We start from the raw sequence: 12,407 nt of genomic DNA, 5'->3' as shown, positions 1-12,407 counted from the left end.
GACCCGCCCTGGAAATGGCGTCTGGGAGAGCAGATTTCTGGAGCGTCTTTTGCCCCACTCCCAAGAGTTTCACGCAAGAGGACAGTAGAGAAACATTTACAAGGAGCACTCACAGTTGGACTCCACTGGGCGGGTGCAGATTCGTGGCTTTTCCCTGCCTGATGTCCCAAACAGGGCAGCTGGCTTCTGCGAAAGCCCGCCGGTTTTCACGTTCTGGAGACCCGCCCTGGAAATTCATATCAAACTTTCACCTTCTGTATGTAAAGTTTAAGATTTAATGCAATAGTTTTTCAGGAATTCCACCCAGAAAGGGGATTTATTCAGAGTTGACTCCTCAACTGTTATGCTTTTTCAAGCTAGAAAGGGGAATGTAGAGGTCTTTGGAAATGAGGCATTATCATTGCACCTCATGGGAAGCTTGTAACTCTGTTTCTGGATAAAATATGTGAGCACAATATTCTTCTGAGAGTCAGAGTGATAGTACAATGGGTAGAGCATTTACTTGCATGCAGCCAATCAAGGTTCTATCCCCAGCATCCTATATGTTTCCCTGTGTCTGACAGGAGTGATACCTGACTACAGAGCCAATAGTAGTAAGTCCTGAGCAGTGCAAGGTGTGGCCCCAAAAGACCACACAATTTTCCTTCATATTTATTTAAATCTTCAAAGGTGAAGACTTACTTCTTTAGATTTGTGTCTGACTACCCCAAGTGCTCATTCTCCTTTTGAAAATTTAACATGTATGAACTAACACATTCTGGGTTTTGTTGTTGTTTTTGTTTGTGTGTTTGTTTTGGACCACACCCAGTGACGCTCAGAAATTACTCCTGGCTTTGTATTCAGAAATCACACCTGGCTTGGGGGAAACATATGGGATGCTGGGGATTGAACTGAGGTACGTCCTATGTAAGCTGAATGCAAGGCAAACGCCCTACTGTGCTACTATTCCAGCCCACATTTTTTTATTTTATAAAATTATGTATAGCATAGTATCTATTTCATAAGCGTTTTTCTCTAATATTGTAAAAATTGTGGAAAAAATTTTTGTCTAAATTTATTGTTTTCTCTCTTGAATACCTTTCCTCAAATCATATATCTTGACAACCTTGCCTATCCTAAGATTGTTTCATGCATCTAAATCCTTTTTCTATAAAAGGATTCTATACAAATTTTCTGTTTCTAGTATATGCTGAGAGAATGATTAATATCTAATTCAAATATAATTTGAATATAATATCTAATATATAATTTTGAAGAGTATTCAACCATCTGAAACTGCCAATTTACATAATCTACAATTTAAAATAGCTTTAGTTAATAGAAAAATAAACTAATATATAATTTATATATATGTAATATATATTTTATTATAATTTTTATTTAATCATAGTGGCTTACATATCATTCACAGTAATATATTAGGTACATATTAACATTGAATCAGGAGAATTCCCATCACCGAATTGTCCTCCCTCCACCTCCGCTCCCGTCCTTCCTCCCATATTCTCCACCCTCACCCCAGGGGCTGTTAGAATGGTTGGTCCCCTCTTTGCCTAGCTAACTACTTAGTGGTCCTACACCTGTTTGGTCATGGTACCTTCATTATTTCCCCCTCTAATTGGGAGGCGGGACTAGATAGTTCAAGTTATGTGTTTTTGTTTGAGAAAGAGAAAAGTAATAAAATGGGGTAAAAATCAAATACGCCGACAATAGGCAGCACTACAGCAATAAAGATAAGCACCACATACTTGCCATGGTCTTGAGATAAAAAACACGACAGAGCGCAAAACAGAAGAAGAGAAAAGAAGAAAGAAAATGTAAATATATAAATAATAATGGAGACAACAACTTCAATATCCACACCAACACAAAGAAATTGACAAAAACTAGGAAAAAAAAGATTATTTTATGCGTTTTCTCTCTCTCACTCTCTCTCTCTCTCTCTCTCTCTCTCTCTCTCTCTCTCTCTCTCTCTCTCTCTCTCTCTCTCTCTCTCTCTCTCTCTCTCTCTCTCTCCCTCCTGCATAGGCACAGTAAATATTGGGGTCATTCGAAAAGGAATTCATTTGGCCTAAGAATAAAGGGTTTCTCCACCCTTGGAGTATATTGTCATGGGATTAACTATAGACTCCTTTCAATTTCATTTACTCTCCCATTGATGCTTTTGTGGTGTATGGAAGACTTCTGCTCCATTCTGGGTGATAAAATCAGACCTCTGTATCTAGAGATCTCCGTCTCTGCACAGGTGAAGGAGTGGAACTTATGATGAAGTCTTTCTTTGTGATTCTAGAGGTTCTGTTTCCTCAGTGTCATTTTAATCTGTCTTCTGCTGTTGGTGGTCTTGGTCCTTACACTGATCCTAGGATGGAGTCTGAGGTAGCATCTTTCATTATGTTTCCAGAAGACCCATTCAGTTTCAATTGCCTCAGTCAGAGGGAGATCATGGTTGTTGTGCAGTTTGTAGAACAAACCCTAGACTAGGGCTTTTTTATTGGTCCCAGGATACATGCTGCCCGGTCATGGTTCTATCAGCCAGTCATCTGTAGATCATGTTCTTGGCTTTTACACAGACCAAAGGGTGACAAGTCTTCTGATTTTTTTCTTATTGTTAGCTGGTGAGGTAGGATAACCTCCTCTTAGGTCCAGTTGTTCCCAATTTCCTCGTTGTCAGGATATCATATTAGAGTTGGCACATTTTGGTGTCCGAGTAGTATTAAGGATGTCCTGGATGAGATTTGGTTCTGGTAGCTGTTGTGAAGAGCTGTGTCGTTTCTGTGTCTGGGATCCAGGGATCCAGGTCGGTATCTAATCACCTAGGGTCTAAGTTGGGTCCACATGACATATTTTCAAGGTGGGAGATGCCCCTGTATTGTAAATAAGTATGAGTTCTTATCCCTAGTAGATAAGAGCTTATTTATATACATAAGATTTCCCCCCTTTTTAGTGTGCCTTTGCAGGTAGAAATGGTGCTTCATTATGTTGCTGGTGCATTTGGGGTTGGAAAGAGAAGAAAACAGAAACAAATCACACACCCAAAAAAGATAAAAACAGAAGTAAAATATATGTGCTCATATTATATATGTAATATATAATAATATAGTTTTAGCTAATAGATAAAATGGTAATATATTGCCTCTCACTCATTGTATTCAGTGACAAAATTATTCTTAAAAGGAATACATGTATAATGGGGTGATGTAGCGTTGGTGGAGATATTTTGGGCATTAACTTAGATAGAAGGTATGGAGAAATCGCTTGAACTATAAAGCACGTATGTAGCATTTGCAGATATCACTCTCCATCTGTACTGTCAAGTATTACCCTGGTAGCTATCCAGCATGCTGGGCCTAGTAACATTGCATTGAGGGACTCAAATATTGTACCATAAGGTTGAAGTTTGCTAAATGTAGTTTTTACTAAAAACTGCCTTGAGATACTACTCAGTATTAGCAGGTAGGAAGTAACTTACCTGTTCTGTATAATGCAGAGATTAGGTCTCTCTTCTGGAAACATATTACCAAGATCTTTAGTATTTTCTCATCTTTGTTCTCAAATATTCTGCTTTCTTATATTAGCAATACAGGCTGAAAATACCAAATTAAAAGCAAGATCATTGGAAAGGTTAATAAATAAGATAAAAATAGATTTTGTCACTATATGTAGATTTTTAATATAAAAATTCAATTAGACTAAATATGACTGTAGCAAACATAAAACCCATTGAAGAAAATGATATTTTAAATAAAACTTCAAACACTTTCCTTGTCACTTGAAATGAATTTTCTCTTTATATTCTCAACTACCCTTCATGGGCTCTTCCATTTGAGTACCTTAAAATGAACACATATGGAATTTAAAAAAAATTACTTTATTTAAATATTGTGGTTCAAAATTGTTCATTGTAAGACTTAAGTTATATAATGAACACCATCCTTTACGAGTACACTCTTCTGGTCATCCTCACTGATCTCCCATTTCCCTCCCACACCTTCCCTATCATGCCTTGTTCTAGGGCAGGAAAATTGCTTCTCTCTCTCTCTCTCTCTCTCTCTCTCACTCACTCACTCATTCTCTTTATCTCTCTCTCCTTTTTGACATTGTGGTTTGCAATTGCCTCTTATTTTTCTGCTTTTAGTGCTGAGTTCTTGTGCAGCTTCATCAGTTCCAATAATTATTGTCATGATAGACCCTTCTCTACTCTAGCTACACTCACCACTCTTTGCGGCATGCTTTCTACTCTGACTTGGATCTCATGACCATTGTCTGTATTGTTTCTGGGTATCATTACCATACTATTTTTATTTTTCTATATTCCACAAATGAGTGAGATTATTCTATGTCTATCCCTTTCCTTCTGGATCATTTCACTCAGTCTCCATGTTCATCATGTATAAACAAATTTCATGACTTTTTTTTTTGTAATGTCTACTTAGTATTTCATTGTGTAGTTATACCAGTTTATTTAGTCAGTCTTCTGTTTTCAGGCATGTAGGTTGTTTTTAGATTCTGGAGAGCACTATTACAAATAGTGCTGAACTAAACATAGGAGTGCAGAGGGCATTTTTGTTTTATGTTTTTTTTGTTTCTGTGATATGTACTTATGAGTGGTATTTCTGGATCATATCAAAGCTCAATTCTAACTTTTTGATGAATGTCCATATTCTTTTCCCAAAAGGCTGGATCAGTCTGCATTCCCACCAGCAGTGAATGAGAGTCCCTTTCTCTGCATCCATTGCCATTACTGGTAATTCTAGTTGTCGCCTTTTTTTTGGTGATGTGTCCTAGTCTCTGTGATGTGAGATGATACTCATTTTTTTAAATTTGCCTTAGAGTAGACCTTCAGTTCTTCTTTTAAAATTGATTTTGAGTCTGTAAAGTTGTAAAGCTGTTGTTTATCATGAAGCTGTGTATCTTTTCTTCAGACCTGAATGTAAGTCCAGCTGGATGAAGTATCCTTGGTGAAGCATTCATTTTGTTGGTTTTGACAGTATATCTCACCACTATTTGGGGGCTTTGAGGGTTGTTTGTGATAAACCCACTGTCAATATTAAGAATGCTTCTTTGTATTGCAATTTCCTCTTTAAAATCGCTGTTTTAAGTATTATTGTGGAAAAACTATCTATAGTGTTCCTCATTGTGACTATAAGTGCATTGGGATGCTTTTCATCGAATCTCTTTTAGGTGATACTCTGGACATCCAGGATGTAGTTGTGTGCACTCTTTAGCTTTGAGAATGTCTCTGCAATGATGTCCTTGACTGTTGATTTTTCATGGAAATTTTTTTCCTGGACCTCTGAAACTCCAATGATTGTTATGTTGTTTCTGTTGAATTTATCCCAAACTTTTATTTTCATCTGTTCACATTATTTGCAGACTTTTTCATAATCTGGTCATTTATCTTAAGACTCTTTCCAACCTCTACTGTTGTATGAGTTGTTATGTGGCTGATCTGCCAGCTCACTGATTCTGTCCTCAGCAGATATTATTCTGATGGTGAGGCCATTCAGTGAGTTTTTCATTTTGATTACCAAGTTTTTTTAGCCCTGTTAAACTTTTCAGTTTGAATTGTTCTCAGTTTTTTCATAACTTCTTGAGTTTTGGTTGTGATTAGTTCAGTTCATTCCATGCTTTCTTTGAGTTCTTTGATCATCCTCCATATTTCTTCTCTAAAGTCTTTACCTGAGAGGCTAAAGAGATGGCTGATACTTTTTGGGTATTGGGAGCTACCAACTTCATTTTCTAAACACAATGGAGGCCTGATTTCTTTCCCCATTGTCACACTTGCAGTGTGGTTTTTTCTACATGCCATACTGAGGTTCATTTACTAGAAGTGTTTGGCTGCAGGCAAAGTGGATATGTATCAGCCCAGGGCCAACTCACTGCAGGCAACAGAGTTCCTGGCACCAGTGGGGAAGTAGAACTCTATTCATTTTCTAACTGTTATATACGTAATATCTTAAAACACTCTTAAAGATTTTTAGACAGTTATTCTATACAATTAAAAGTAAAACCAGGGTTCTTTGGAATCACACATTGCTGAAATCTATTAGATTTGTGCTAATACAAAAATCTTGAATTCTTTGGTGTATTCTTATAAATTCCTGCAATAATGACAATAATATTTCTATTTTAATTGCCATCTTTTGAATTTTCTAGTTAGATATGTTTAAATTAATTGTTTCTATTTTACTTATTTATTTGTTTGTTTTTTGGGGGGTCAAATGGACAGTGCTTAGAACTTTTTATTAGCTCTATGCTCCAGTATCATTGCTGGCTAGTTCTTGGGGCTCCATATGCAGTGCTAGGTATGGAACTGGTGTTTGTGACATGCAAATGACATCAACTCTTATATTGTCTATGGCTTTGTTTTTATTTTTAAACTAGATAAAAAAATCTAAATGTAAAAAAAGTATAAAGTCTTCAAGAATACAATTTTGGAGGGGCCAGAGAGTTAGCATGGAGGTAAGGCATTTGCCTTGCATGCAGAAGGATGGTGGTTAGAATCCAGGCATCCCATATGGTCCCCCGAGCCTGCTAGGAGTGATTTCTGAGCATAGAGCCAGGAGGAACCCCTGAGCACTGCCGGGTGTGACCCCCCCCCCCAAAATTTTTTTAGAGCTCATTGTTTCCAACTTTTATGCCATTGTTAAAGTTCAACTCTCATGACACTTTGATTTTTCTAATAATATATGTATGATATATGTAATGATATATGTATCTGTATTTCCTAACAGACAGCTTCCTGAAGGGAAACAAAGCGTATTATTCAACATTTTACTCTCTCAAGCATATATCATAATACCTTTCATATAGATGTTCAAATAATGTCAATATTAACTGAGTTCCTTAAATGGGAATTAGTTATGATTTCAGTACCAGAAGAACATTTCATAATAGTTTTGCAAAAAGGAAAACTTAATCCCAGAGAACTTTAATTGAGGCAGCATAATGCAGATGTTATTTACCAATCAACCATAACTGGGTCCATACCAGAATGACCAAGGCCTATTTGCTGAGTTTTATAAACAATAGTACTGCAATAGTCTTTCTGTTTCTTAATGGATCAAATCATGATATGGTCACATTTCCAAGTACAAGAAAGCGCTTACTTTTTGTTGGTTTGATTCATGATGTAGCATTAACCTGCTTTCCTGTTGTTATAGTCACTCTTTCATTCCCCCAATAAAGACTCTGGATTGTGTTGCATCCACATGTGCCTCCATGGAAATGGCGTTTCCGTAAAAGATGGATGGTCTCTGAAAATGAAGTTTGTTGACAAGCATAGGGTGTTACAACAGACCAAACCCAACAGACCTTTAAGTGAGTGTTGGTATAACCTCTCCAGACCCCAGCACTACATTTCATGCCATGTCCACATGTCACCAAGCTCCATCAGACTAGAAGGTCAAAGTGGAAAGGCTTTTTAAAACTAGCTCCCTTTGGCTCTAAAATTATAGAACTGTGTCTTTCTGATCAACATTACACGTTTTAAGATATTTTCAAATATATATTTTCATGTTAACTTTACTTCATTGAATATATTATATAGAATATTGCTTTATATAGAAGTACATAATATCACCTTTCTCTAACAGTAATTATAGTTTATAAAAGTGAAAGAAAATGCATATAATTGGGTATGGAGAAAAAATAATTGAATTTTTGTCACATTTATAATGACGTAACATTTTTATTATGCTTAAGGCATATATGCTCACAGATATATGAACAGTATATATAATTTTTATGATAATTGAAGTGATCATAAGTTTTATTAATGTCCACATTATATTTCAGTGAATTTTATTTGCCTTACTGTATCAAATTCTTTCCTACTGTTTGCATATATTTTTATCCTTTCCTTGCTTCTTGAACTATTCACTTAATACATATGATAGTTATTATTTCTCTGATTTTAGTTGTATTTTATTTAGCATTTTAAAGCCCTGTAAAAGCTTTAAAATCTATATGCTGAAGTATATTTAGTATGCAGATATTTTGGTGAAATGAATAGTTTTACTTACTCACATGTAAGTAGATAGTCTGTTTTACTGTCATGTGTCTTTTGATAATCAAAGCTCATAGTGATTTCTTGCAAAGGGGAACTATATAAAAATGCTCATTTTCTAGCCTGAGCACTACTCGATGCTAGTTGTTTTGAACTTTAGTACTATGTGGGGTGTTCTTGCTACCACAATCTTCTTCCTGAATTCTGGATCTGTCCTCAATGTCCTCTTCTCATGTTTATCTTGGAAAACGGGCATTTGTCATGGTCTACATAGCTCAATAGTCTCAGCCTTTATTTATTTTTCCTGCATCAATTAACATTCACTTTTTGAAAAACTCAACTTATTTTTCAGCTATGCAAGTAATTTCATTCTAAGATGATTTTATTCTTTGCTAATGCTCTAGTTATAAAATTGTGTATATAATTTGATTGACTTACATCTATTATAGTTTTTCATAAGCCTTATTATTTTTAGCATATTTTTAAGAATGTGTAGTTATTTAGAAATGCATATATTATATCATATGTAGCCAAAACATTTATCTTATGATCAGATTTCTGGGTAAGGATAGAAGACCACTACTAATTCCTCTTCTAATACTTCAAAAACTATGGTCTCATTTGTCCAAACAGAAGGAAAACTAAGGCAAAAATTAACACAGGAAATTGATAGGAAAACTAACAAAGTATTATGACATAAAATTGAGAAAATTATGGACTACATTCGTATTGTTGCCAGTTTTCTTTTTGGCCTATAAGCAAAACAAAGTAAAACAGAAACAATATCAGGGAATGAAAGTGATTAAGTAATGAAAAAGTTTTTTTTTCTCTTACATTACCTCATGTAAAAGAAACTATACTAAATTAGTGAATATACAATTTGGAGAAAATCAGAGGAAACTTTAAAAATAGGATTCTTTACCTTTAGCAGGTCCCAAAAAGTATATATACATATTTCAGATTTATGAAATGTATAATTTTAAAATAAATCTTATATTTATTTTAAATACTATATTTATAAAAATTTAATTGTCTATGCTTTAAAATTAAAGATCCAAAACAATAATATTGACTTCAAGGAAGAAGACAAACTTCATTTGACATAGGAGCCATTTGGTATTGAGTGTGGCACTTATCATTTAACATAATCAGGGAAAAATAACAGAGATTAGTTTATCCTTTCAAGATTTTCTATTTATAGAAGACTATTGTGAATAGGATTGCAAGAAACATAGTGGTGAATATGTCTTTTCTGAATAGAATTTCAGGGCCCTGGGGGTAAACACTAAGGAGTAGAATATGCTAGATCATATATGGAGATCCAATTCTAGAGTTTTGAGAAATGTCTATGTGAGAGCAATTGCTGGAGCAATAGCACAGCAGGTAGGACATTTGCCTTTATGAGGCCAACCTGGGTTCGATCCCGAAATCCCAAATGTTTCCCCAAGCTGGCCAGGAGTGATTTCTGAGTGCAGAGCCAGAAGTAACATCTGTGTGTGGCTCAAACACATACACTCACAAAGAAATAGCCATAAATATTATACTAGACTAGAGCCTATGGGAGATCCATTCCTCCATTACTGTTTTTTGAGAAATGTCTATGTGATTTTTCAAGACAGAAAAAAACAGCGAAATAATCATTTTTTTTGCAGATAATCTGATATTGTAGCTAGAAACCCTAGACTCTTCAAAATTGTTCTAGAAACAATAGACACATATTAAAATGGCAGGCTACAAAATCAATATAGAGAAAACTTCATGGCAATAATGAAATAGAAGAAACAGAAAATTTACACAGAAAATGTAAAAATTCACAATTCACAACTGTGATTCAGAAAATTAGGCACTTAAAAACCTAAAAATTATCTATTAATTATTAGGATTATTAAATTATTAGGTTAATTCATTAACCTAATTGCGCTGGCCAATACTATGCTAAGGCCAGTAATTCCAATACTATACTAAATAGTAGTAGTGAGTGGGTAGCCTTATTTTATGCCTGAAAGGCTTTATATTTCTCACCAGTGAATATGAATTTTACTGTGGGTTTGTACCAAATGATTTAAAAAATATGTTGAAAAGAGTTCTTTCAACCACCAGAAATATTTTTTCATAAATGGGTTTTCAAATAACTTTTTTCTTGTATTTTTATAGTTTATTATCTTAAATTTACTGCATACATTAAACTGTTTGAATTTTCAAGATAAATTCTATTTGGTCATGGATCATGTTCCTTACATGTATTGTTGGATTCTGTTGGCCAGTACTTTGTTGAAGACCTTTTTCTCAACTCAAGACACAAATAACATCACTATTATAAAGAATGATATATCGATAATATTATTATATTTAAAATTGTTTTGCTAGAGTCACCAAAATAGATCTTCTGTTGTGCTTAGTCTTTTTCTGCTACCACATATAGATTATTACTAAGACTATCACATAGTAAGAATATCACTGTTATATTTTTTAGTTTAATAGTCATATTAAATAGTATATTAAATCCTTTAAGGATGAAACATTGTGTCATATTTACCCAGATATCTCCCTTACTATGTTATTTACTTATTTCTGACATACCATGTTTCCTACCTTAACTTGAATTTTTTTCTTTTAGCATTGATTTTGAGAAAAATTTATTGCTATTTTCTCTTTGTATTCATTTATATAAGAAATGCCCACCTTATTTTCTTTAATTCCTGAAGACTATTTTTGTTGACCACAGAGTCCTTGGTAGATAAATCTTTTTTCAGGATGTCAAATTTATAGCTCTACTGTTTCCTACATTTTGTGGGTTTTGAAGAGAAAATCATGGTCATTTAGATAGTTGTTTCTGGGGCCAGAATGATAGTACAGTGGGTTGGGCATTTGCTTTATATGTGGTAAACCCAGGTTCAATTTCCAACATCCTTTATTGTCCCTGAGTCTGCCAGGAGCTATACATATGCACAGGGTCAGGAATAATCTCTGAGCACACCCAGATATAGTACAAAACCAAACAAATAAACAAAAATAAGTATATGTTAAGAAGAAATCAAGTAAGTGTTTGAAGTCTAAATAATAAGACTTATGTAGGGTATTTCCTAAAGACCAATAAAGTATATTAATCTACTAAAAATAAGTTATTCTCAATTTAATATGTCATATTATATCATATAATCTCTGCCTTTACTTAAGAATTGTTGTTAAAACTGGATGCAAATCATTTGATTACAATATGGACAGACATTTATTCTAGTTTTTATTAATCAGAGTTTTCTTAATATCTTGAAATGATAACTAATTTCATACAATTTGTAACTTTGAGGTCAATATTACTTCATAGAGTTTTTGACTCTTCTCTCTTTCTCTTTCTTCTTTTCTTTTGTATTTCTTTTTATCCACTCTGGGTTGTCCAATGACACAAATAACACAACCTATCTCCTAGATTTCTGACACTCTTCTGGTATGTCTGCTTTGCTATTTAGCACATTCAGTAAAATTTTCATTTTCAATAGTTATATTTTTAATGATAAAGTTTCTATGTGATATGTTTTCTAGCTACTGCTTCTTTATTGAGAATACCTAACTTTTTAGCCACTTTAGTTTTCTATTGTCTTGTTTTTGGATCATACCACCTGTGCTCAGGGATCATTCCTGATGGGGCTTTGGGGAGAATTCAGGGTGTCTGAGATTGAACCTAGGTCAAACATATGCAAAAAAATTACCTGCCCTCTGTATAATCCTTCCCACTAATTTCACCCATTTCACTGGTTATTCCTAACAGTTTTAAAGTTTGAGAAATGCAATGTCTGGAACTTTTTGAAATGACCAAATTTGATTGCCTTTACTAATAAGAATTTGTTAGTCCTGAGATGTATTTTATTCTCAATATGTAATTCTATGCCTGTCTTGAATACAGGCGGGGTGGGGAAGGTGGGTGGGGGGCACTGGTGGTGAGGAAGGTTCCACTGGTGAAGGGAGGTGTTCTCTTTATGACTGAAACCCAACTACAGTCATGCTTGTAATTATGGTGCTTAAATAAAGATTTTATATAAAATATGTAATTCTGTATTATATTGTGGGCTTTGGACATAATACTGTATGGAACTTTGAACTTTTTAAAAAATACCCTGAAGATTACTGTTTTGCTCATTTTGGGAGGCAATAAATTCAGTAATGTCAAGTCCACATATTCTGTCTTGCCTCTGGGCAATTGTTTCAGTTAAGCTTTCAAGGGTTTTGCTATGCTCTTTATGACTGTACTGTAGCACATAGGATATCTGAGATTGGGTGGTTTTAATCATAGTTCAAACCTTAAACTCCTTGCTACATGTCTTTGCATGTGTGTGCATGTGAGATAGAGAAAGTGAGAGACATATATAGACAGATGGAGAAAAAAAATTCTCATTTAGACACA

Source organism: Suncus etruscus, chromosome 10, assembly GCF_024139225.1.
Source record: "Suncus etruscus isolate mSunEtr1 chromosome 10, mSunEtr1.pri.cur, whole genome shotgun sequence".
NCBI classification, from domain to species: domain Eukaryota; kingdom Metazoa; phylum Chordata; class Mammalia; order Eulipotyphla; family Soricidae; genus Suncus; species Suncus etruscus.
Note: the sequence above shows the minus strand (reverse complement) of the source record.